The 27,254-nt window shown below is 41.4% G+C and overlaps 1 protein-coding gene across 1 annotated transcript in view; it reads right to left on the minus strand.

Moving 5' to 3' along the window:
- Positions 1–27,254, minus strand: part of LOC109029885 (ABC transporter G family member 23) — a 67,566-nt gene that overhangs the window by 20,158 nt on the left and 20,154 nt on the right. The window lies entirely within an intron of this gene.

The raw sequence follows: 27,254 nt of genomic DNA on the forward strand, positions 1-27,254 counted from the left end.
CCCAGAGCAGGGTGGCATGAAACGTAAGGAAGAAATGATGGATTGGAAATTTCAGTGAAATATTTCATGAAATTTCACGAGGCTGTGAAATATTTCATATTTTTCAGGGGCTAGAATACCCGACCCGCTTTCAAACACATAAAAAAAGAGAAGAAAGTCCTACTTTTCATACTTTGCGAAACATGAAAAGGAACCGGTTTTTTTTTCTTAATATCTTTCATGAATTTCTGAAATTTCATAAAATATTTCACGTGAAATTTCAAGATTACATATTTCATGAAATCTTGTTACCCTGCCCCTGAGTGCTTCCTTTTCTAAAAGAGCTTTCTTAGGACCATAAAACTGATCCCTGAATGCGGCAATTTCCAATAAAAAAGTGCAGGGTTTTTTTTTTGTGTGCCCCGCTAACTATATGTGGAAAGGTGTTTCGAGCTTTCATAAGCTCGGAAACGCTTTACTCGCTAAAATCTATCGTAGAAACTTCCGCTTCAAAGACGATTTCTGGATCATGCTGAAACCGCTTTCTTAAAATATCTCCGATTTTTCACGATGAAACCTGTGAAAGGAGAGGGGAATCTATCGAAGCATTGTAAAATTGTCTAGAGTAAGAGAGTTCATTTTCGTGTTTCGGGTGCGTTACGGTAGAGGTAGAGTACCCAGCGGGCTGATGTTGAAATTGATAGGCTGAGCGATAGACAAAGAAGACAATATGAGTATGGAGCGATCCTGACGGTTGAAATGGGTGGTTTTTATAGACTAAGGGGGTTAATGATGGACTAACTAAAGGGTTTCTCGTGGGTTGCCGTTATTCAGTCTACCTACCGCCTATGTCCGTCGCAACCACCCGCTTCCTCCAATAGGATCCCTCCATATCCCTCTATCTTCTTTGTCTATAGCTTTGTCTATCAATTTTAACAATCAGCCCACAGTATATATATGGGGAAAGTTTATGGACGTATTGGTAATTTAGAAGTTAGGCCATGGAGCTTTTAGGGGGTTCAAAAGGGCAGCGAACCTACGAATTAAATTTATTCAATAATGACTTATTATTACAATTGGACTGCATTCTGCAATTCGGAACTATTAATTCTGGCTCCTCTGGAAGAACACTTATGTGCATAGGGAAACTAATGGCACGTACGTTGTTTTTAACCGGGCCAGTATTTATAGTTCCGAATTGCAAAATGTAGTCCAATTGTTACGACCCGTCGTTTGTAAAGCACGTATTCGACTTATTTTGTTCATACATTTACTCATTGTTGCGGAGGAACGCTCATTTATGAACATACTTGGCTATCTTGGTTTGCTATTGGAATCTGAAGATTGGCAGTGACATTTTTTTTGTGTTAGAAGGTTGGCAGCCCTTTAAGGCCCTAAGAGCTCCATATTCGACGTGTCCGTACTCTCTCTATAGTCACTTCAGGAAGAAGGAGGATGAACACGTTCGAATACATAGCCCTTCACATCTTTGCATTATTTTAGATGTAACGTGACTTGCCTACATGCTACTTTGAAGGCATTTTATGAGGCGCCGCGCCGCGTGTTGCATCCTCGGTAGCAAGAAGTAGAAAGGAGAATTTTTGCGGAATGTGATTCGTTTTCACATCATATTCTATGACTGTTTTCTTTTCCTCTTTTTTTCATTAGATTCGACTTTTTGGTGGTGGAAACTGATAGTGCTGAAATCCAAGGATTGAAAACTTAAAACCGACTTGTGAAAGTGAACGGGGATTTTGCTGGTCTCTGAGAGCTTTGAGTTTCATTCATAAATGGAAACCACTCAGTGAATCGATCATGAAAATGTTTCCAGTGCCATAGTTGAACAATTATTTGAGAAGTTAGGACAGAATACGAGTTGATTTCTGAGCTTTCCGTCACATAAATAGCTTTTGCGTGGAAATTTGAGGGAAAAACATGTAACGTGGTGCTGTAATCCACACCTTTTCTCGTGGCCCACTCTTTGCTCTTATGAAGGATTTCCTCAATCCCTCCAACCAGTATCGAGGCGTGAATGATCGATTATCGATATTTCTCCATTTAAAGTTGTGGTAAAGGATCGATTATTAAGGTGTTTGTAGCGGACACCCTGTTTATCGATCCTTTTCCATTGGTTTATATGACAGATCATAGATCGCGAAGCAGGCCACGCCACTGCTACCAGATATGCCCCGTCAAGTTTCAGCGGAAATGATTTTTCTTTAAGTTTTCCGTCTTCTACTCGACGCATCGTGAGAATAAGAATGGCCAGTACAATTTGACTGGTGGTTGTCTTTTATGCAGACGCACTTAAATCAAGAAGTACTATATCCATTGTTACATGAACCCTGTCATGCATGTATTCTCATGGATCTCAGGGTTCATGTCAGAATAGATGTAGTTCCTCTTGATTTAAATACGTCCATGTAACAAAAATTTGCCAGCGGAGCCGATTTGTGTAAAAATTTGATTTTTACTCATCAAGTCCCATGGAATAATGGAGAGAAGTATCCCTAGATTGCTAACTCAGCTTTACGTCGCTTAAATGCCCGCGGGTAAGTCAGTCCGGTTTTAAAAGATCGTACCAAAAATGCTCCTTCTCTGCCGTGCTAAGGAAGAACGTCGTATGAGCCTTCAGACGTTGCCATATTTCCTTCAATAAAAAACTAATGTACTAGGGAAAATTGTTATCATTTTTTTTTAAAATTTGCAGACAATTTTGTTCTCAATTTCGTCTAAAATATCTGAAAATTTCAAGGGAAAATAAGCATAATTTTCCTTAAAAATACATGTTTTACACTGGAAAAGAAACACATTGGATCTAGAGTCCAGACTCTTGAAAACATTGACAAGAAAAAATACTCTTGATTCAATCAGATTTAAGCTTAAATCAAAAGGAAATCCGCTCAAATTAAGAGGCTTGGTTCTTGATTTAAGCTTAAATCTGATTGAATCAAGAGTATTTTTTCTTGTCGATGTTTTTAAGAGTCTGGACTCTAGATCCAATGTGTTCTTTTTTTCAGTGTATCCGAGGACATTTGGCAACTCTTGAATGTTCATATACGGCGTTCTTCCTTAACACGGCAGTACTGTATCTGCTCAGCATGATGTGTTCCTGCGATTCGGCGACACAATATTGCTCTGTCACTGTCTCGTGTACTTCTGCAGACACTTGACCTCTGTTGAGGCACATTGTCGCGGTTGTTCAAACACAGCGCTCGTCCACTCACTAGACATTGTTTGCGCATCCTCAGTTGCCAATGTTGTGTGTTTTTCCCGAGAGAGCCTCTCGGGCAGTTAAAAGGGCTCAGCATTTCAGGCATTGGTTTTTTGGGCCAAAATAAGGGTAATTCACTGGAAAAAAAATCTCGGTATATTTACTAAGAAAAGGGTAAAATTACCAAGAATTCAGGGTTCTGTTTGATCCCAGTTTTTTCTTGGTAAAATTATCATTTATGGAATTGGTAAATTTACCGAGAAATCTCGGTAAAATTATTGAACTTTCTCGGTAATTTTACTGGACCTTGGTAAAAGCGCCAATATTTTTTATCGACTGTGGTAGAATTACCGAGATAAAATGGCTAAGTTACCGGGAATTGATCACCAATAAAAGTGGTATTCTTCGGTTTGTAGGTAAGCTTACCAGTCTGTCTTGGTAAAATTACCAATAATTGGTAAAAAAAGTGAGATGGTAAAGGTACCAACGGACCTTGGTAAAAACGCCGATAGTTTTTTTTCAGTGTTTGATGCCGCATATTTGCTGCAAATAAATAATGTAAAAGCAAAATAGGTATTACGTATAGTTCTGTTCTAGAGCACTGGCCTTATGTAGATCAAATTTACGGCAGAGGATGATCGCGCAAGGTGTTTTTAAGTTGAAGACTGTGCGATGAACCGATCAAGTAATCTAATCGAGGGTAAACGAGCTATTAGCGTCAAGTACGCGACTATTCAAAGTTGACGAAGTATTCTCTTCCACGAAGAAAGCTTTTAAATTACGAAATGCTAACTGGGAGATCGACGCAAAATGGCACTAAGCGAGCATACGACTATTTCAACTTGACGGAATATTTTTTGCCTATACGGCGAAATGAAGGCACTTTTATTTCGATCGCACGAATACAAGCTGAGAAATCGTCGTTGAATGGCATGGAGCAAGCATACAATTATATCAACTTGACGGAATATTTTTTGCCTATACGGCGAGATGAAGGCACTTTTATTTCGATCGCATGAATACAAGCTGAGAGACCGTCGTAGAATGGCATGAAGCAAGCATACAACTATATCAACTTGACGGAATATTTTTTGCCTTTACGGCTATTTGAAGGCACTTTTATTTCAATCGCACGAATACGAGCTGAGAGACCGTCGTAGAATGGCATGAAGAGAGCATACAACTATTTCATCTTTACGGAATATTTTTTGCCAATATGGTGCGATAAAAAACGCTTTTATTTCGATTGCACAAATGAAAACTGGGAGATGATCGCGGGTAGTGGGCAAACATACTGTTTCAACTTCTCGTAATATGTTTTGCCTTTACGACGAAATGAAGGCACTTTTATTTCGACTGCACAAATGAAGACTGGGAGAAGATCGCGGAGCAGTTCTCAGTGAGCAAATATACTATTTCAACTTGGTATAATACGTTTTGCCTATACGACGAAGTGAAGGCCTTCGTAACCCGATTGTGCGGACATACCAGCACATGAGTAAAGGAAAAAGTGTATTGGCAACGATGGACGAAATTATTGTCGCGAATTTTGCGTGACATATCCTGTCTTCCTCGGTTCGTTTGAGCTCTCAGCGGACAAGAGGTACTTGAACTTGAGTCCTGACTTCCATCGAGTGGTCACATAGTGTCAAGCAGCAGTCAAAAAAGAACAAAAAAGATGAAGCGAAGATAAAAAGCACCACGTGCATCGGGTGGTTGTACAATAGCAGAACGTACCACTAGACATCATCTAAATTAACACTCGCACACTATCATTTATTTTTCTTCGAGTATGATACAGACATGAGTGGAACAAAAAAGATTTTGTGGGGGGGGGGGGTAGCGAGCTGATTATTGGAATTGATAGACATGATGACCTATTGGTGGAAGCAATTGGTTATATAAAATAGACAAAATAGGTACGTAATAGACTAACTCCGACGGCAACCCAGGAGGGGCCCAAAACTGCCATGTTTAGGAAAAACGCAGTATGAGCCCACAGGCGTTGCCGAATTTCCTTTGACAAATCACTAATTTTTAAGAAAATTTGTGAATATTTTTTCCCCAATTTCTCAGGTAGTTTTGCTTGCAATTTGATCTTAAAAGTCTGCAAATTTCAAGGAAAAGTATTGATAATTTTCCTCCTAAATAAACATTTTATCGGAGGAAACTTGACGACTCTCGAATGTTCATACGGCGTTCTTCCTTAGTACAGAAGAGTCAATCCATCATTTTCTCCCTGAGTTTTTTTCTTCTGCTGGTTTAATGGCTTCGTGTCTAGCACCTTCAGCCAACTTTAGAAAATGTTTAGTGCCCGTAGACATCGTGGGATCTTGATGTTCCAGGCTTTTCCAACTTTCAGGGATTAGGGCCGAGGAAAATCTGTTTCTATCCGTCAATACCGAGAAAATTAGACGCCACCACCGGGATTCGAACCCGGGACCATTTGACCCAGAGTCAGACGCGCTGACCACCAGGCCAACCTGGCTGACCTCCCTGAATCCACACACTGAAAAAAAATTCTCGGCGTCTTTACCACGGTCCGTTGGTACCTTTACCACCTCACTTGTTTTACCAATTATTGGTAATTTTACCAAGACAGACTAGTAACTTACCTAAAAACCGTTATTTTTACTGTTTTTTCCAGGTAAGAATACCACTTTTATTGGTAATCAATTCCCGGTAACTTTGCCATTTTATCTCGGTAATTCTACCAGAGTCGATAAAAAATATTGGCGTTTCTACCAAGGTCCAGTAAAATTACCGAGAAAGTTCAATAGTTTCACCGAGATTTCTCGGTAAAGTCACCAATTCCATAAATGGTAATTTTACCAAGAAAAAACTGGGACCAAATAGAACCCTGAGTTCTTGGTAATTTTACCCTTTTCCTAGTAAATACACGGAGATTTTTTTTTTCAGTGCAGAGGACATCAATATAAATTGTACTCAAAAGTCCTTCCACTTCTTTTCATCCGTGACGCTATGTAAGCTTCCTACGCCTCGGGATATTCAAACGGCGATGATTTTAATTTGATAGTGGTGATCAGTCGGGTTTCCTCACTCATAATCCACTCAATGCAAGAATAAGATGACATGCAGATTCAACTATAATGTGAACGAGGCAAGAGAAAACGACGACAACTTATCATTTTTAGCGATTCGAAGTCAGCGCGACTGCCCGGATATTACGAAAAAGACCAAGAATTATAAATCAGAGCGTCTCATTTTTTCGACAACCCGCGGCCGACAACGTGGATGATCTTGCGTTCCCATTGACGATCAACGTCTATTTGGTGAAGAGCTCACTTGGACTTGAATATGCTGAAAGGAACTATATTGCACGCAAGCTCTGTGCACATAGTTCTTTTTAGCATAAATACGTCTGTTTAATGTCCATGAATTAGACTAAACGACAGGACGGCTAGAGCAAAGCTCCCGCACCGTCCGAATAGTCAGTTGGACGTATTTATGCCAAACGGAACTAAGTGCATATGACGTGAGCCCTGTTATGCATATGATGTTATGGGTCTCAGGGTTCATGTTTTAATGCACGTAGTTCCGTTTGGCTATCATATACTCGAATATCCGAAGAGAGTAAAGTAGTCGAACTGATCGAAGCTTAAATCGATGGACGATTGGTTCGATAGAAGGGCAAAGTTGACTAGTTGAGATTGCTCGAAAGGCTGAAGGAAATGAATACAATAGCTCGAAGAACTCGCAGATCACGAGGTGTTAACGTTCACTGCTTTGGGCCGATGACGGGGACTTTTTCGCGCACAACATTTCGACATTGTTATCAAGACTTTGACGGTCAAAGCAGTGTTGCCGGTTGCCTATGTCGCTCCTAACCCACCCCCCCCCCACTGAATTTTTCAATGGAAAAATCGCGATGTTTCGAAATTAGGTTGCGATTTTTTTTACGATTTTTTGGCTATAATATCGTCAGGATCATCAAAATCTAAGCGATTTCCTCAATCTTCAATGCAAAAACATAATTTTTGCACTTACTGCTTTCTTCGCAGAGATCTCGGCGGAGATTCGATCAGCTCCCGAATCAATCTACTTCAAACAGTTATCATTCCCCGAAAGCTTACATTGCCTCTGCACTCATCACACTTCATAATGTAAAATGGACCACCGGACAAGGTACAAATTTCAGCATTCTGATACATGTTTTGTAACCAATATTTCACGTAGAACACGATACGCACAACGAAAATTACCGAAATCAACTCCTTACAAAGATGTTTAATGATTCTTGATGCGTGAATCCAAACTACCCGCTCACGAAAACTCAATGCTCTACGTGATTCACATCGCGCGTTAAACGTTATCATGACAGTCTCTGCTGTATAAAAATCTGGCAACCTCAATCTTGACGCTTTGGCTCAGCCATAGCAAATTGCCTATAGTTTGAAAAATACACGGCGGGAAATGAACATTGCTCGGTTGAGAAGCTTGCTGAAACAGTTGTAGTGCGCGATTTGACTCACGTAGAGCTTTGAGTTTCTTGTAAGCGGGCATTTCAAATTCCTCGTAACCAATGTGAAATAAAAACGTTAATATCTTCGTCAGGAGTTGGTTTAAGTAATTTTCGTTGTGCGAATCGTGCTCTACGTGAAATTCTTGTCAAGAAACATGTATCAGATTGTTTAAATTCGTACCTTCCCTGCTAAAAATGGTGAGTACAAATGAGTAGAAAATCTAAGTCACGTGAATAGAATTTCAATTCATATGAATAGAATTTCAATTTATATGAATAGAATTTCAATTCATATGAATAGAATTTCAACTTATGTGTATAGAATTTAACTCATATGAGCAGAATTTCTCGATTCACTTTTCGCCGACTCATATGACTAGAGATTTCAACACACATGAGTTCAGCGTTGAATCTAGCGTGTCCGATATCTCAGAAACTAGTCACCGCATCAAAAAAATTGTAAGAACAAAATGTTCTTATTTTTCAAATTTACGTATCATGTTGGTGTCTGCTGGTCAAAAACACCACTTCTGAAAAATGAAAAAAAATTGAATCCATATGAGTTGAACTTTTCTACTCTTATGAGTAGAATATTCTAGTGATATGAGTAGGATTTCTACTCATATAAGTAGGAAATTCTACTCATGTGAGTCGGCGAATTCTGAAAAGCCTACTCATCATTTTTAGCAGGGTTGTCTAGTGGTCCATTGGACCGCGAAGCGGTTGGGAGGCGCACCCCTTAGTGATGTAGAAAAGTGTAATCAAAAATAAATTGTTGGCAACATGGCTGCGATAGGGCCTGGATAAGACTGAATGATAGGTTCCGTATTTGTTTTGCGCGGGCGGGCCTCATGATGCATGGGCCCGCGGGTCCTTGACACGGAAAAGACAAAAATCCGATACCCTCTTGAATATCAAATCGTGGGCTCTCCAGTGCTCGACCCCTAGGTTTTCGCCCCCCCCCCCCTTCCCCCGCGACCCCCCTCCTCGCCGAAGGTGAAATCGGATCGAATATAGGGCGAGCGCGATCGAGCATATTAAATGCAGTCGCGAGGTGAATCCGCGATTGAAGTCGTACGGTAACGATTCGGTCATAATTAGGACGTATTTCTATCAAACGGAACTATGTGCATTATGAAGTGAGCCCTGTTATGCGTGTATATTTATGGGTATCAGGGCTCATGTCTTAATGCACATACTTCCGTTTGATAGAAATACGTCCATTTGGACCATGCAGAAAGGAACCAAGCCAAATCAGCTATTGTCAAATTCAATTTGGCAATTGTATTTTTTTACATGAAAATGGCTCTGTAGATTTTTGTGCAAACAGTGATTTTTCTACCTAGTACGAAGCGAATTCCTTAGAATTTTCAAAGGAATTCGCACAAAGTTTTCTTGTGAAAAATTAAATTACCCCGTTAAATTTGGCTAGAACTGATGTGGCTGGGTTCCTTACTGCTTTTCCTTTGTCCATGTTTTGTGTCAGAAGGTTGGCTGCCCTTTTGGCCCCTTAGAGTTCCATATTTCGATATGTCCGTACTCTCCTTATATGGACGTATTTCTGCCAAACAGAACTATGTGCACTAAGACATGAGCCCTGAGACCCATGAGAATACATGTATACCAGGGCTCGCATCATAATGCACGTAGCTCCGTTTGGCAGAAATACGTCCGTATAGGAACTCCATATTTGACTGTATGTATAAAGTAGGTACTCTTTCTTGTTTCTCCAAGTGTCTCCATTCTCCAAGTGAAATGCGTTTCTGGCGGTCACACTTTGTAAGACAAGAATTTGTCCAATATCATTTGGACGTATTACTGTCAAACGGAACTAAGCGCCAATTTGAGTTCCGTTTGAGGAATTTGGAATGCCGGATAGCGCGTTCTATCAAACGGACCTAAGCGCCATGGAAAAGCATCGCGAGTATAGGACGGAATGAGCCTGACGCCCGGTTCCGCCGCCAATCTAAGCCCCCCGCTACCTTCTTCCCCGATGGCGCTTAGCTCCGTTTGACAGAAATACGTCCATTTAAAGCTTTAGCTTAAAGGGTCATGTTTTGAAAACTTTATTTTATTTCATTTTTATTTTTTTCGCCCATACAACCGAAATATTTATGTTCCCTGAAATGACATGCAGTATGATCTTCGACCGCACTGCGCGACCATGAAGTGGTGCTATCTTTACACCGCGATGTCGAAACGGATCTAATCGTGGTTCTCGGAAGCACATCCGCGAGTATTTTAGAGGTGCGTCATGAGTCAAATTAATGGATCCGAAAATTACACGCATGACAAATCGCAAAAAAATCAACTTCAATCGCTCGGGGGTGATTGTATATCTTCCCGCGTGACTGCATAACTTTGGTCGTACAAATCGTGTACTCCGTGAAATTTTAATGAGGAAACATATTTTATGAATCGTAAATTCGCTCTTTGTTTAAGGGTCCATTCCATACTACCGTTCAAAGTAGAGACGCCGCACAGTAGAACAAAGAAGAAAAAAGTAGAAATCAAAGAGAAAGAGAAGAAAGAAAAGAGAAGAAGAAGAGAGAGAGTAGAATCGAAGAGGTCGGACATGCATTTTTTGGCTAAATTGCAAATTTTGATGTTCATATAGTCACAAATTCAATTTCAAGAGGAAATTTCACGTTTTCAGCATTGTAAAATCATAAAGAATATTGAGTAGAGGTTAAGACAAATTACATACCAACGGTGTATGTCGGCAGTCACAAAACTCGGTTTGCGACGTCGCAGACTTCCTGTCATACTTTATTTTTTAAACGGAAAACTACTCGCCGGTAATTCTTTAAAAATGCCGTGATTTTTCTTCTCTGTGAGAGGAAAATTCTGCAAAAACTTCAAGGAATGATGTCAATTTGTTCTCCTTTGAAAAAATAACCTAGAGGCGGAGATTTTCAGACACCGCAAACGAGTCATGTGATTGCCGACTTACACCGTCGATACATTTGCTTTAATCATAATGGATGAAACGCTAGCGGAGATTTTGCATAGAGTACATAGAGTCGTAATGTAAGTGGGAGAGCTGGCGCCACTTTTGAGCATTTTCCATGTCCCGAATTCCGAGACTCCTGTGTGACGCCGGGTCACTTTTTCGATACATAATCGATTGTTTGCGATACACGGGTACCCGGCCATCCGATGACAACAACAACAAAGGAGATAGGAATTACCACTTATTCCACACCGCCATTTTGGATCGAAAATGTATCGAAAAAGCGACCCGAACTCGGCGCACACCGGGCTCGGAATTCGTCGAGCAGAACATGGCGCCAGCTCTCCCATTTACATTACGACTCTATGTACTCTATGCGTAGCATACCTGCTTTCCACCCACCTCGCGTCAAGGCCGGAGGTTAAAGGAATCCCGGATCGGGTGCCAAAACACTGGATAAATCGTGAACGGAATTGGAGCAATACAACGCTGGTCGCTGGACACTTGTCGACGGTTGTGCAGCGTGCAGCGAAGACGGTCATTCAAACCGCGACTGTAATGAGGAGTAGCGGTGTGGCGCGGCGCGGCGCGGCGGTGCACAGTGGATCGAGTCAATAGGAGAGATCGAACACGAAATTCTTGACTAAAAATTCAAATTTTGATGTTTATTTCATCAAATTTCAAATTTCAATGGGTGCTTCTAGTAGAAAATTTCACGAGGAAACCAATGGAGCCACTTTCAGAACCTCAAAGTTTTGTATTAGCGGAGTTATAAGCGTTTTAAGTTTCCAAATGTTGTCCAACGTCTCTTATTGATTTGATCCACTGTGCGGCGCACTCGAGAGAACGGGCAGCTCGCGGCTGCGGTGAAGTGAACGAAACTGGTCATCAAGGTAACTCGGCGACTGGTTCCAAGATGATTATGGTCCGCTGGAGCTCAATGGGCTCTGTTGCCGACCGGGTCCTCTCTAGGTTTTTTTTCTTTTCTTTTTTTAACATAGGGACGTTGTATCTATGGGCGGAACTAGGATAAAGCCCCCCCCCCCCCTCCCCCGAAATGTATTCAGCCCTCTCCAAGTAATGTGAAGGATTTTGCGCACGGAGAAAAAACTTCGTGCGTGGGACCCGAAGTTTAGGTCATATGGATCTCTGAAGTTTTCGGATTGAGCATCTGAACACTTAAGGTCTAGCTGCTAAAGTTCAGGTCAGACATCTGAAACTTCAGTGCTTACATCTGAAGTACTTCAGATGTGAGAACCGAAGTTTTTCGGTTGTGGAAACCGAAGTACTTCAGATGTAATAACTGAAGTTTCAGATGTGTGATCCGAACCTCGACAGCTAGACCTTAAGAGTTCAGTTGCTCAATTTGAAAACTTCAGAGATCCATATGACCTAAACTTCGGGTCCCACGCCCGAGGTTTTTTTCTCCGTGCGAATTACGGGGAAAAAACGGATTGCTGATTTAACATTTAAATTGTTATAAAAAATGTCCGAAATGTTTCAAATGTGCATTATACAATGGTGGATACAATTTAACCACGGGGGTGGTTAAATTAACATTTTTTTATTGTAAAGTCCACATTGAAACATACCGGACACTTCTTTTAACTACAAAATCGTTAAATCAGCTGATTTAATTTCGTAATCACCTGGGGGGGGGGGGTCAATTCAAAAATCAGGATCTCAGAGATGCAACTTATCATGAAACTTCATAAAATGAAATTTCATGAAATGCTTTAAAAATTCCGCAACAGATTCAATATGCTATGAAACACATAGTAAAAAGGGAATTCTTATTTTTGAAATTTTGAAGAAAAAAAAATCATGAGTTAAATTTTGAAGTTTTTTTTATTGAATTTTCGGATGATTGTTACGGGTAGCATACGCGTCCCCTGAAAAACTTTCAATGCTTCGAGAGAAATTCAAAATTTTCGAGCAAAACGGAATTTCATTTTGCACCTCTGATCATGATACGAACTGTCTGTCATCAGCATGAATCAAAAAATTGCTTCGGAGGAAATTTAGTTTTGGGTCTACACTAGTTCTTAAAGTGGCGTAGACAAGGGGGTGGGGGGGTTCCAGACTCCCCAGACCCTCCCCCCCCCCTATCCTTGTTAATCGTACCTTTTTCTTTACTTTTGGATGGTAGACATAAAATATTATCAGGGATGTACAGCATTATACACCCCCCCCCTTAAAGGATTCATAGCTACGCCACTGAGTTTTTTTCTCAAAAATTCGCATTTGCATACTTGCGATAATCACTCGTCCATCGATCGATAAGCCCCGAACGGCAACACTGGACGTGGAGTTCGATTAACCAGGCAGAAGTGTCCCAGTCTCGCAATTGCATAATCATGGGGCACCGCGGGGAGGGGGGTATATGGTTGGGGGGGGGGGGTAGAGGCGATAAGGAAAGACTTTCACTCTCTACTGCTGCTCCGGCCGCTGACTCCAGACCTCTGACTCACAGCCGTGTTTTTTTCGTATCCTCGGTGGCTGAGCATGGCGCGCAGGAGCGTATTCTCCCGTACCATGGAAAAAAACTGCTTGAGCTTTCACACGTTGCCGTAAAATATGAAAAAAAAAACGGTTTTGATAAAATATGAATCCATTGGTAGATCTGTAACTAATTTTTTCGGATTTTTTTAGAAAATTTCGTTTGCGATTTAATCTAATTGAACCGATTATTCATTGGCGGATTAGGATAAACTGGCTATATTGTTTTCCTCCATTCAAACCTATGGAAATGTATCGATTCTTGGAGGGGCCAGGTGCTCCGAGAAGAACCGATTATTTAACATAGGTATAAATGGAGGATATCCGGTGTTGCCAAATTGCTGGATCCGCCTCTGCGATTATTTTCCAAATCACGTAAGCGTCAATCTGTATTTTGGTGGTAGGAGGGTTGCCCCTACCTTTAAGGAAGAATATGCGTGGCTTTCTTCAAAAATAAATATTTTGTCGGGGAAAACTCGCAAAATTGAAAGGCTTATTCAGCGTTCTTTCTCTTCACGGCAGTATTGGTTCCTCCTCTACGCACAGTGCAAAGCGTTGTTCGGATAGGTAAGACATCGAATTTTTAACTAAAATTTAAAAATTAGATGTTGATTTTGTCACTTTGTACGTTTTAATGGGTGATTTTAAAAGAAAATGTTAGGAGAAAACCAAATGAACCACCTAAAGACCTCTACGTTCACGGAAAACCATTAAATGTTGACTTATAGCATTTATATCGTTGAAAACATGTCCGACAACTTTCAAATGCTGATTTTACATTTGAAGAAATGCTAACTTAACTACGCCCACTGTAAAACGAACAACTTCAATTGTTGTGTTAGCATTTTTGTATTGTAAAATCAGCATTTGAAACTTGACGGGCTTTTTTTTAACATTTTAAATGCTCTATCAGCCAGCATTTAATTTTTTTCCGTGTTTTGTATTAAAGAGGAGTTCGTGTCCGGATTCTGTTATCTATCCGCTCCATTGTGCGACGCGACGGCGACTATGCAGCACGAAGAAGTGTACTCGCGCGCGGTCATCCAACTCACCTGCGCCTGAGCAGTGCGCAGTCCGCCCGTAAATAGCAACGTACGTTTTGCGAGCTGAATATTGAAATTGATAGACGAAGCTATAGACAAAGCCGATACAGAAAAATTGGAGCGATCCTATTGATAGATCAAGCACAGAAAACACGTTAGTGGGAAAAGATCGGTTACAGGTAGCGTTGAATATTACGGGTATTAACAGTTTTTCATGCGTTTTGGTCCATACTCACGGACAAAATTTAGGAAAACGATGATTTTCTCAGAAGATAAGGGCAAATAATTGGAATATGGGGGACATTTGAGGGGTAGTTCCGACCGGAGGCATTTACTGAAAAAATTTAATGGAAGGGAAGAAGTCTTATTTGTGACCCGTAAAGAAATTATCTGCCCGCAGTACGGCGATTTAACCTTACGCATGAAACGCTATCTTTCCAGTGAGCTCATTATTGATAGACAAAGCAATGGACAAAAAGAAAATGGAACGATCTTATCAGTAGAGGCGGGTGATTGCAATGGACAATGGAGGTCAATAATAGACTAACTAACGGCAATCCACGAAGGACCCTGGACCCTACAGTAAGCCCACATTCCTCCCCAGCGCAGCGGGCCGATTATTGACATTGATAGACAAAGCTACGGACAATGAGGACAAAAATGATATGATGGGATCCTATTGGTGGGAGCGGGTGGTTGCATTGGACAAAAGAGATGAGTAATAGACTAACTAACGGCAACCGACAAGAGACCCTAGAGTTAGTCCATCATTTTCCCCCTTAGTCTGTAAGAACCACCAGTTGCTGCAACCAATATGATCGCTCCCTACGCCTTATTTCATCTTTGTCTCTAGCTTTGTCTATCAATTTCAATAATCAGTCCGCGGCCTCTATCAACCACCTGTTTTAGCCGACGGGATCGCTCCGTTTTCCCGTCGTTTTTTGTCTATAGCTTTGTCTATCAATTTCAATAATCAGTCCGCAGTGATGTGCAATTTTAACGATTTTCCGCCGCCAACGCAACGCTGTCTAACGGATGCAGTATTGCGTTTCGGACGTGTATCGTCAAAATTGCCTTCGTAGAATAATCAATGATTCTTCTTTTGTACGAGCGTAATTTGTCTTTGTGACATCATTTCGGACGAAAGATCCACGCAATAAATCCGACATTATAGCTTGAGTAAATTGAGAAGCACGAAAACCGTCAAGAGAACGTATTTGTGCTAAAAGGAACTATGTCCATAGGGTTTGCGTGTAACATGGGTCCTTCCAGCCGTGAATACGCACAGTTAAGCAATAGGACACTGCGTTATGCGATAGTGTTGGCATCCTCTGGGACGAGACGCGCTTTGAGTCGCAAATCAAGGAGCTTTGATTCGGGAATTATAAAGGGTCACTATAGCAATAAAGCATGAACGATTTTTGACTTGCAAATACACTTTTTTGAAGGTAAATTATGCGTAGAACACGATACAAACATTATAAATGCCGAAAAGTGACTGATCAGAAACCGAGAAAAACGCAGTTCGAAAACGAACTTTCGAAAAGTTCGAACTTTTCTGCAAATTTGAAACACCACGGTTTCCCGCCGCACCGAATAATGTCATCCGGCACCAATCAGAAGCGAGCACGGGTTTCTACGACTTTCTTTGAAAGTCTTTTCACTCTTCGTACATAAAACCATGGAAAGTCGAAACTATATCTTCAGAATCAAAGAGTCAAATGTCATTCATTTTATCTGTAGATAACCAGCAACCATTCCACATTAAAATAAGTTTTATTTTAACAAACATCCGTGGGAAATGAGAGAAGATGGCGAATTGACTGCTGTAATACATTATTTCCATCATTTTACCGCTAATTTTTCGTGATTTTTAGAAGTTTTTGACTCCACGGAAAAAAACGGATTGCTGATTTAAGAATTCAATTGATAAAAAAATTGACTGCAATGTTTCAAATGTACATTTTACAATAGTAGAAATCTAATTTATCCACGGGGGTGGTTAAAGTAGTATTTTTTGTTGTAAAATCTACAATGAAATATTGCTGTCACTTTTTTCAACTAGAAAATTATTAAATCAGCAGTTTAATTTTTTCCGTGCTGGATTCCCTCCACACCATGGAAAATTTGTGGCTACACCACTGCGCAAATCGCATCTCAACCACAGTTTACCCTTATGATAATTACCACCAAATTTTGACCTTTCCTAATCGCGCAGAGCGTTAGCGGAGAGCTCATTTTTTCTCGCAAACCGAGCCGCAAGTCATTGCGATTAAATAAACATCCACACTCGATACGAAAGACTGACACCTCGCCCCTGGCTCAATACTTATCAGGTGCGCGAAAGTCTAATCCTAGATCCGTGTTACAGCTGACAGCTTCGTTTACAATCAGTTTGAAAGCTCGTTTCGAAAGCGCCCAAGCTCTCCGAGGTGTGGAGAGAGAGGGGAGGATATGGCGAACGAATTGACTGAATTTTAAATGCCACTTGCTGCTCATTGAGCAAATCGCTATCCTCGAAAATCTTCATCCGATGTTGCCGTATTTGATCAAATAATATACGATTAGTCAGCTTTGGAAAGGCCAAAATGGAGACATCCCACCCTGTTATGAGAGTCCACCTCTACATCAAGACAAACTCTCCATGCAAAGATAGGGAGCAAATACATTGACAGGGATGCCACTTTATTTGGGGACTCCAAAACTGAAAACACAGCAACCCTGTCAAATGTATTTGCTCCGTATCTTTGCATGGAGAGTTTGTCTTGATGTAGAGGTGGACTCTCAGGATAGCGTGGGATATCCCCTCCTTTTTTGGCCTCAACTTGAGAGCTTTTTTTTGAGCTTGGGAGTTGAATTCAGAGAAAACCAGGGTCACCATCGTGTTTCTCGCGAACTTTTACACAAGAATCAACAGTCAAATTGCAAATTTCTCACACATACAACATTTTATTTCCCGTCGAAATCTTAAAATCCGAATTTTCGATCGAACTTTACGAAAATCACTGTACCGAAAATTCACTTCCATGCTTTTCCGCGCCGTACACGGTCATTTACGATTACATAGAAGAAAAAAAAATTATAACAGAAATTAAACTGTTTGACAACTCCTCGTGTTTTCAGCCGCACTGTGCCGATCTGGCAGCAGCGTAATCATTTGAGAGGCCCCCGAATCGTAGACCGGAATGCAGATTAATGCTTAATTATTGCGATTGCCGAAGCTTAAAAATCAAACCTTGAGCGACGGTGGCAACAGTGCGCGAATTGTGCAACCGGGTTCGATGACTTTAAATTTCGTCGCGTCGATTACGCGCGGAGTTCAACCCTGCGGGCTGATCATTGAAATTTATGGACAAAGCCATAGACATAAAAGACATAGGGAACATGGAGTGATTCTTTTGGTTGGAGCGGGTAGCTGATGGACTAAGAAAGGGGAAAGTAATGACTTAACTCTGTCGTGCGGAAAAAAAACACATTGGATCTAGAGTCCAGACTCTTGAAAACATTGACAAGAAAAAATACTCTTGATTCAATCAGATTTTTGCTTAAATCAAAAGGAAATCCGCTCAATTTAAGAGGCTTGGTTTCTGATTTAAGCAAAAATCCGATTTTAAGAGTCTGGACTCTAGATCCAATGTGGTTTTTTTTCCAGTGTAAGGAAAAACGCCATATGAACCTTCAAGCGTTGTCAAATTTATTCCAATAAAACATGAATTTTCGAGGAAACTTAGGAGAATCTCTCTTTTAATGCTTCAGATTATTTTGCTCGTAATTTCAATTTAGCGGAAAATTATAATAATGCCGCGATGAAAATCAATAATGGTTTATTTACTTTATCAAAAGGCGATAGACAATAAGTTGAGATATGAGAGAAACAATCAAAGATTCAGTTAGTGTCTCATCCGAAGATTACTAAATTAATTTCATCATAACGCCTGATGCAACTATTCGGGCTCCATGGATGTCCGTGTTGCATGCGCTCAGAAATGAAGGCGTTTTGACTTCAGACACTACTGAGATGCTACGCAATATTCAAAATATTGCTTAGCATTCTCCTAGTACGCAAGGGTTGGATGGAACGACTCCCTATTGGAATGTTCACCCGTGCCTTAGTATCATTTTTGAAGTGGAAAGCTTGAAAAACCGCTTAATTCTTTGGCAGACTGTGAAGCCAGGAGTGTGTTTCCGACTTTTTCGATGCGCTCATCGTGATTTTTGAGCCATTTTCTATAAGGAGCAACTCTTTTTCTGGCTCTAGCTGAAGTTTGCAACATACCCATTTCATAGCTCCATGAGCCTTGATTGAACCGCCGAACGACGTTGTAAAACCATCGGTATAGATATAGTCATTGATGTTCTGTCTTACGTATCACCGTATTTCTGACATCATGCATATTTTTCGAAAATTCTATGATTTATTGCTAATATAGGGGCCGTTAGTATCAAAACACGATTCTGCGACATGAGTAGCGCAACGGCCCATTAAACGTATCTATTTGCGAAGAAGTCGATATTTCATGAAATCCCACGTAGATTGGCCAGTGACGTGGCGTGCTTTGCGATAAATCGATTGATCTGCCATTTAAACCTGTTGAAAAGGATCGATAACAGGGTGTTCGCGACGAACGCCTTAATAATCGACTCTTTACCATTGCTTTAAATGAGGAAATATCATTCATCGATCATTTGGACTGCATTTTGCAATTTGGAACTATAAATTCTGGCTCATCTGAAAAAACACGTATGTGCATAGGGAAACTAATGGCACATACGTTGTTTTTAAACCGGACCAGAACATATAGTTCCACATTGCAAAATGCAGTCCATGTACGCCTCGCATTAAGGCATCCCATCAGAGGGCGGTAACTTAGATCGTTGTATGGCGCAGCAAGACTGCTCTGCCTCCCGGGACCACAGGCTATACTGTCGTGCTAAGGAAGAACGGCGTGTGATCCTTCAGACGTTGCCATATTTCCTTCCCTAAAGAACGAGCCCACCAGGAAAATGCTGAATATTTTCCCTCCGATTTTCTACAAAATTTTGCTCGCAATGGAGATATTGCATGTGTGAGGAATTTTTGTTTTGACTGTTGATTCTGATGTAAAAGTTCGCGAGAAACACGATGTGGCCATTATTTTTTTCTGAAATTAACTCCCAAGCTCAAAAAAAGCTCTCAAGTTAGAGCCAAAATGGAGGGGATATCCCACGTTATCCTGAGAGTCCACCTCTACATCAAAACAAACTCTCCATGCAAAGATAGGGAGAAAATACATTGACAGGGCTGCCACTTTATTTGAGGACTCCAAAACTGAAAACACAGCAACCCTATCAAATGTATTTGCTCCGTATCTTTGCATGGAGAGTTTGTCTTGATGTAGAGGTGGACTCTCAGGGTAGCGTGGGATATACCCTCCATTTTGGCCTCAACTTGAGAGCTTTTTTTGAGCTTGGGAGTTGATTTCAGAGAAAACCAGTGGCACCATCGTATTTCTTGCGAACTTTTACATAAGAATCAATGGTCAAATCGCAAATCCCTCACACATGCAACATCTCCATTTTATCTCATACATCTGAAAATCAGAAGGGAAAATATGCATAGCATCCCTAAAAAATAAATATTTTGTCGGAGGAAATTCGGCAACACGAGAGTGCTCATACGGTGTTCTTCCTTGACGCGGCTGTGTAGGACCCATTAACTCGACGTTCACTCAATCCCATGGGTCTCCTCCACTCCGGCAAATTGCTCGTTAAGAGTGATAAGCTTGCGATGACAGGGCTGGAAAAAATGACTCCCCCTGGGTATGAAGTAAATGTGTTGGGTCGGAGGGGAAGGCGGGATTGGTTGGATGGTGCAGTGTTTTAACAGGCATGGTGATTGGGACGGCCGGCCGGCCGTGCGTCTCTGGAGTTGACACGAATATTCGGCTGTATAGGCAAGGTTGTCAGAACGTAGAATAACAACAAACTATAGAGAGGTAATCGTCAGTTTCTTCCATTGGGACAGCGTACAGTCATTTTTTTTAAAGGGAACTTGGGACCATTTCGGGGGAAACTAGCACAATTATATCTAAAACATCTGAAAACTGCATCAAGGGCTACATAGACATACCGTCTGCTCCAGGCTCAGAGACTGAAACTTTCGGGTGCTGAAGCCGCAGCATCAATTTCTCAGGGTGCTACTTCCGGAACTTTCGGCCTCTGAGCCCGGAACGCGGACGGTGCGTCAATGTATAGCACGTAAGTACGGCCGAAGGTTCAGCGAAACGAATATTTTGACGGAAGAAAGGCAAGCCAGGAGAATGCTCATACGGCGTTTTTCCTCAGCAAGGCAGAACTAGCCCTCTGCGCGCCGACAGCGCACAGTGGATCGAGTCAATAGGAGAGGTCGTACAAAATTTGGAACCTTTAAACGCTCATAAATCCGGGATGTTGGAGTTTTTTAGCCAACGTGTGTAAAAAGTTCAGCTTAAAGCTGAAATCTCATTAAAGCAGAGGCGTAGGAAGGAGGGGCCAGGGGGGGCCTGGCCCCCCTAGAATTGGAAATAGTATCATCTGCCCCCCCCCCCAGAAATTCTGGATGTTGCAAAAACACCTTCTTCAACGGTAAGTCTGTGTCGTCTTGGCCCGTGAGAGGATGCCTATAAATAGAATAACCTGTTGAATGCAACAATTTCAAAGTATTTTAACCTTAAAATGCATAAAACTGGGTGATTTTTAGGCAGAAATTGAAGGTAGATTAGCGCCACAACTGCCTCGAGATGCGCTCAAGTAGAGTTAAAATTTCAAAAATTTTCCGGAACCTTAATAACTGGGTGATTTTTAGGCAGAAATTGAAGGTAGAATAGCGCCACAACTGCCTTGAGATGCGTTCAAGTAGAGTTAAAATTTCAAAAATTTGGCTGGGGGGTATTCCATACCTCCCAGACCCCCCCAGTGGTGGGGGGCCAGGCCCCCCCAGCAAAACGACGTAGCTACGCCTATGCATTAGAGAGGGAAAAAGCTCACACACGAGCACAATTTTCCCTCAAAGATATATGCTGCACTGCACTGAGGATTATTGGCCCGACAAGGCTGAAACGCGTCTGCAGTTGCCTTCCTCGTAACTAGTGTTGCTGCAAACAGCATATCTCTTTGAGGGAAACCCTCTGTGAACTTTTTACGCGCGTTAGCTAAAAAACTCTAACATCCCGTCTTACGACCTGTGTGTTCACCGCAATCGGTTTGTGCTCATAAATCCGTTTATTCAAAACTTTGAGGTTCCAAAAGTGGCTCCATTGGTTTCCTCGTGAAATATTCTTCTAGCAGCACCCCTTGAACTTTAAAATAAGACGAAATAATCATCGAAATTTTCAGTTCTAGTAAAAAAGTTATCATGTCTGATCTATCTGATTTACTCGATCCACTGTGCGGCGCGGGAAGAATCCTGTTGTTGGGAGCGATTTTGTTTTATGATATAACTGGTGTGGCTGCGCGCGGCGCGATGTGGTTATGCGCTTATGCAACGACTCGCTCGAGTGACACACATTATTCCACGCGCTTCCACAACCGCAACACGGCCACGACGGCGCGGCGTCGCGACGCCCCGGATCAACACAGATCAACGCATCCGCGCCGCGACGCCGACGGGCAACGACCCCCCCCCCCCCTGCCCCGCTTCCCTTGGTCCAGACCGGGCGAGTCGGAAGTGGAGCCCTCTTCGGATGAAGGTGCGTATCCGCGTGGTCGTTGGTCAGGTGGCTCGGCGACTCGGCGTGCTTTGCGATACATCGATTGATCTGTCATTTAAACCCATGGACAAGGATCGAAGAACAGGGTGCTCGCGACGAGCACCTCGATAATCGATTCTTTACCATAGCTTCAAGTGGGGAACATCGATAATCGATCATTCACGCCTCGCCACTGGCAGAGAACGAGTATCTTGCCAACATGATGACCATCGGAACAATGCGATGTATATCCACGAGACACTGGAAAAAAACACGTTGGATCTAGAGTCCAGACTCTTGAAAACATTGACAAGAAAAAGGACTCTTGATTCAATCAGATTTAAGCTTAAATCAAAAGGGAATCCGCTCAAATTAAGAGGCATGGTTCTTGATTTCAGCTTAAATCTGATTGAATTAAGAGTATTTTTTCTTGTCGATGTTTTTAGGAGTCTGGACTCTGGATCAAATGTGTTTTTTTTCCAGTGGGCGAGCGAGGCGTGGTCGATACGGGGTTTCTACAAGTTCGGAGAGTTTCGATGATCAAATTCACAGAGGTAGTCTTTATTTTCAAACTGGAGCTGAAGCGGTAAGAGGAAATGCCACTTGAAGGGAATGGCTCAGAATTAAAAATCACGCGAGTATCTAAGTAGGGAGAGTACAGACATGTAGGTAATTTTAGGGCGCCAAAAGGCAGCCAATCTGTTTCACGGGATTTTTCCTCAGGAAAATTCGCACTAACGAAGTTTCCTAACATTACTAACATTTACTAACATTTTTCGAACCAATTTTAGTTCCGATTTTGAATTTTTAAACCGTTTAGCTGGAATGTCCTCCGGCTTAACACTCTATCAGATGTTTATTTACGTCCAGCAAAATACGTCTCTGAGTGTAATGACAAGACTTCTGAGCATATCTTCTGAGAAGTTGACAGCGTCAACTTTATATAATGTCATCATCTGGTTAAAATATTTCGACTTGGGGAAACTTACGCTGAATCTTTCACTGGAAAAACCGCCGGTGTTTACCCCGGCGTGATCAAGGTATACCCGAGGTAGCCAAAAATGTCCGAAGATATTTACATGAGCAATCGGTATATTCACACAAACCGAGACACATTATTTTTGAGGCTACTGATCTAGCTTAAAGATGATTCCAAGTAATGATGTGTTCAGTGGCGAGGCACGAGTGCTCGATTTTTGATATTTCCCCACATAAAGTTGTGGTAAAGAATCGATTATTAAGGTGTTCGTTTCGAACACCCTTTCTATCGATCATTTTCCATAGGTTTAAATAGCATGACAATCGATAAATCGCAAAGCACGCCATGTTACTGGATGTGTCGTGCAACCTCGCACTAATGAGATAGACACTCATATTTGCACCTGAAGAGGTATTAGAAATCGCTCAAATCTTAGTTCAATGCAGAGTATAAAATTAAAACCAGGTGATTGAAAGCTGTTTAACTCTATTCAGCGGGCCGATTATTGAAATTTATAGACAAAGCTATAGACAAAGAAGACATAGGGGGTATGGAGAGATCCTATTGGTTGAAATGTGTGGTTCTCATAGACTAAGGGAGAAAATGATGGACTAACTGTCAGGTTTCTCGTGGGTTGCCGTTAGTTAGTCCATTACCTACCTCCCATGTCCATTGCCACCACCCGCTTCCTCCAATAGGATCCCTCCAAATCCCTTTTGTCGTCTTTGTCTATAGCTTTGTCTATCAGTTTCAATAATCGGCCCGCAGGAGTGCAGGAACACCGTACCACGGTAACGTGAAATGGACGACCCATTCGAGGACAAGAAAAACACCAATATTAGTAACAGTTCGCTTCAAACGCTTACGACATGATTAATAATTCAAATCATGGCCTGAACTTTGACTCGATGCTCTTACGAATAAATAGAAAGAGTTTAGCATCGAAAATTGAAAATCGGTATCTCTTACTCCAAACCGGTTTTATTCGCTTTACTGAATAATTTAAGTCTCCACTTTAAGGCACATTTTACCTTGCTGCGTAACATATCATCCTTACGTTCATATTTAAAAGTAAGCAGTGGCGTGGCGTGCTTTGCGATGTATCGATTGTTATGCCATTTAAACCTATGGAAAATGATCGATAAATTGGGTGTTTGCAGCGAACACCTTAACAATCGATTCTTTACCATAGGTTTAAATGGCATAACAATCGATACATCGCAAACTGAAAGCGCAAATTGCGAATTAGCCTAAATTCGTCGTCTTTCGGACGAAGGGACGTAACTCCATTCCAAGGTTGCAAAGTTAGCTCAAAAAATTATATTTTTTACAAAATTGCACCCGTGCAATTTCTGTTCGAAAATTTCCTGATTTTCGCGAGAGGTCAGCAGAAAAATCAGCAAAAATTTCAATTTGAAATGCCCGAGATTCCTCCTGTCAAAATCCAATTTGCGAGGAGAAATTTGGCAGCATTGGAATGTAGTTACGTTCTTTCGTGAGGGAAACTGCGAATTATGCTCTCGGAATCTGGCGAATTTAAAGCCTGTCACTCGTGTGATTTCCTGACCCTGATAATGTTCTGATGCTGCATGCCTAATTGAAAGCCGTGGAGCCAGACATCTATGACCTTGATTTATAGAAATTCAATAGATCCTCGATTTGATCAGCTCGATGCGCTGTCTCGGCGTAGGGCGAATTCATGCACACTCAATGACTGCCTCGATATTCGTCGTAATTAGTGTCAATTTTACTCTCACCGGTATGCCATTCCGATGTCGCACGGTGGGTCGAATGAACTCGATCGCTAACCCCTATCTTAGCAATGCTATTTATCGATCAAGGTCATTCGATAACGATTCAACAATTGACCGGCTGCTCTGCTGAGATAGCGAAGAGAGCAGTAAGTGTCTTTTCGAAATCGTGTTTCCTTCAAAATTCTCCTCCTAAAAATCTCCTTAAAATCTCTTTTAATCAGATCACTGAAATAGGTAAAACAGCAAAATTCATCTCAATTGTATAAAAACGAGACATACGAGAGAGCCGTAAGTGCGCTAAAATGACGTAGTACCAGACAAAACAGCAGTAAGTGACATTATTCCTCCCAGTGGCGTGGCGTGAATTGCGATGTATCGATTGTTATGCCATTTAAAGCTATGGAAAAGGATCGATAAACAGGGTGTTCGCAGCGAACACCTTAATAATCGATTCTTTACCATAGGTTTAAATGGCATAACAATCGATACATCGCAATTCACGCCACGCCACTGATTCCTCCAGAGAGCCAATTAAAACAGTGCTTTCAAGTAAAGTGCCGCCCTTTTGCTGCCGATTTCTAACCTGAAAATTTGTTAATTGGGTGTCCAAAACGCAACCACGAAAGTATGCAGAAGATAGCACTTACGCCTGACTTGCCTAACAAAAGCCTAGCCTGAAAATGAAAAATACCCTTCTGATGTAATTAAAAAAAAAGCTGTCGATTTTTAAGCATCCAAACGACTTCTAGGCGTCTCTCGGATGATTAGTGGCAATATCACAAAGAATGAAGGCTTCTCTCAATACAATTTTTCGGTCAGACGCTTCTGAGCCCGTTTTCTCAAAACTTTATTTTTGCACTCATTGCACTCTTTGCAATCACGGCAGTATATTCATTCTGGTATAAGCCTTGAGGTCGATAAGGGTGCATGCATGACATGACTCAAGTCACAATGGATATGATTCATTTTTATTCTAATGCGTCCTATTAGCTGTAGTATGTTACGCTGTCAAGATTTTGACAGAAACAAATATGGAGTACAGAAAGTACTCATTTTCGAAAGGAAAATACTTATTTAGAGCTAATTTCCCTTTCTAGAGTTATGGTCTTTCTGCGCTCACAGAATAAGCACCATGGCCGCGGCGGCATGTCGAAATCTTGTCTCTGACTTTGAAGTGCTTTTTACCTAACTCTCAATCACTGTAATATGTTCATTATAATATTCCTGTTGCAGAATTTCGCTGTCGAGCGAATTGAAGTGTTGAATAGTTGTGACAATGCCTCCACCAATCACGAAAGAGCACATCGGGTAAGTTCGAAATTTTCGAATGTGACTTCTCTATTTGCGTAGAAAAATTGCATTGTTGAGCTTCCCGCTGCAATGAGAATATCGACGGTGCAAGTCAGCAATCACATAACTCGGTTTGCGACGTCGCAGACTTCCTGTCATACTTTATTTTTTAAACGGAAAACTATTCAACGGCAATTCTATAAAACTGCCATGATTTTTCTTCATTGTGCGAAGAAAATTCTGCAAAAACTTCAAGGAATGATGTCAATTAGTTCTCCTTTAAAAAAATAACATCGAGGCGGATATTTTCAGACACCGCAAACGAGTTATGTGATTGCCGACTTGCACCGTCGATGTGTACTATGGCAAAGTCATTACTTGCATCGCATTCAGTAAAAGAGAACCCACACGGCTCTAGTCGTTTTGAGAAAATCGGAAGGTTTAACGCTCCTGTTTTTAAAAATCGTTTGAAAACACCATATTGCTACTTTTCATCGTCTGGAACACGTTTCCGGGACATAATCAAAATAAAATTATTGAATTTTTAACTCCAGGTATTTGGACGATGATACTTTTCATCGCCTGAAACACGTTTCTGGGACATATTGAAAATAAAATTATTGAATTTTTAACTCCAGGTGTTTGGACGATGGTTTGCAAAACGGAACCTTTATTTTTGACTCACTCGAAAAAAACCTAGGATCGTCGTTCGTGGGCCCTATACTATAGGACCTTAGTATGTTTTAGTTGCGAATGAAGCACAACGTTGCAAAATCTGTACAGCGCAGCGAGCAACGCTAATACGTTGTTCCTACATGAAGAATTTCACAATTATTCCTATCATCTATGACCCCAGGGTCGGACTGGCTCGCATCTGAGGGCGTAGACCCTTGGCTGGTTAAAGGGGCGTAATGTGATATTTCCTGGTAGGGCATTCCCTACGTGGAGAGGGGTTCAGAAAATTTTGGCAAATCAGCACAAGTTTACGCTATTTTTAGGTTCAAAGTTTATTGATCGCACGGAGTAAAAATTGCAAAATTGAACGTGAAGCACAGCATTGAGAGCTCACGCTTTGCGTAATCGCGCCTTCAATTTTTTCAGATGCAACACGGACGTCCATCAAGTACGAATAGTTGTATCTCTGCGCCGTCGTTAACGCGCATCCTTTCCCTCCCTTTTTTTTTCCATATTGTGTTCGTTTGCGTTTATCGTATTTGTAATGTTGCTTCAAACTAGAGCAGAGAATTGCGAGTTCACGACTCACGGCATTGCGTCTTGCATTTTTCATATGCAATGTGGATATCTATCTTGCGCGAATAGTTGTATCGCGTTTACATTTTAGATGTCTCTTATT

This window comes from Bemisia tabaci, chromosome 10 (assembly GCF_918797505.1).
Source record: "Bemisia tabaci chromosome 10, PGI_BMITA_v3".
In the NCBI taxonomy this organism is placed as follows: domain Eukaryota; kingdom Metazoa; phylum Arthropoda; class Insecta; order Hemiptera; family Aleyrodidae; genus Bemisia; species Bemisia tabaci.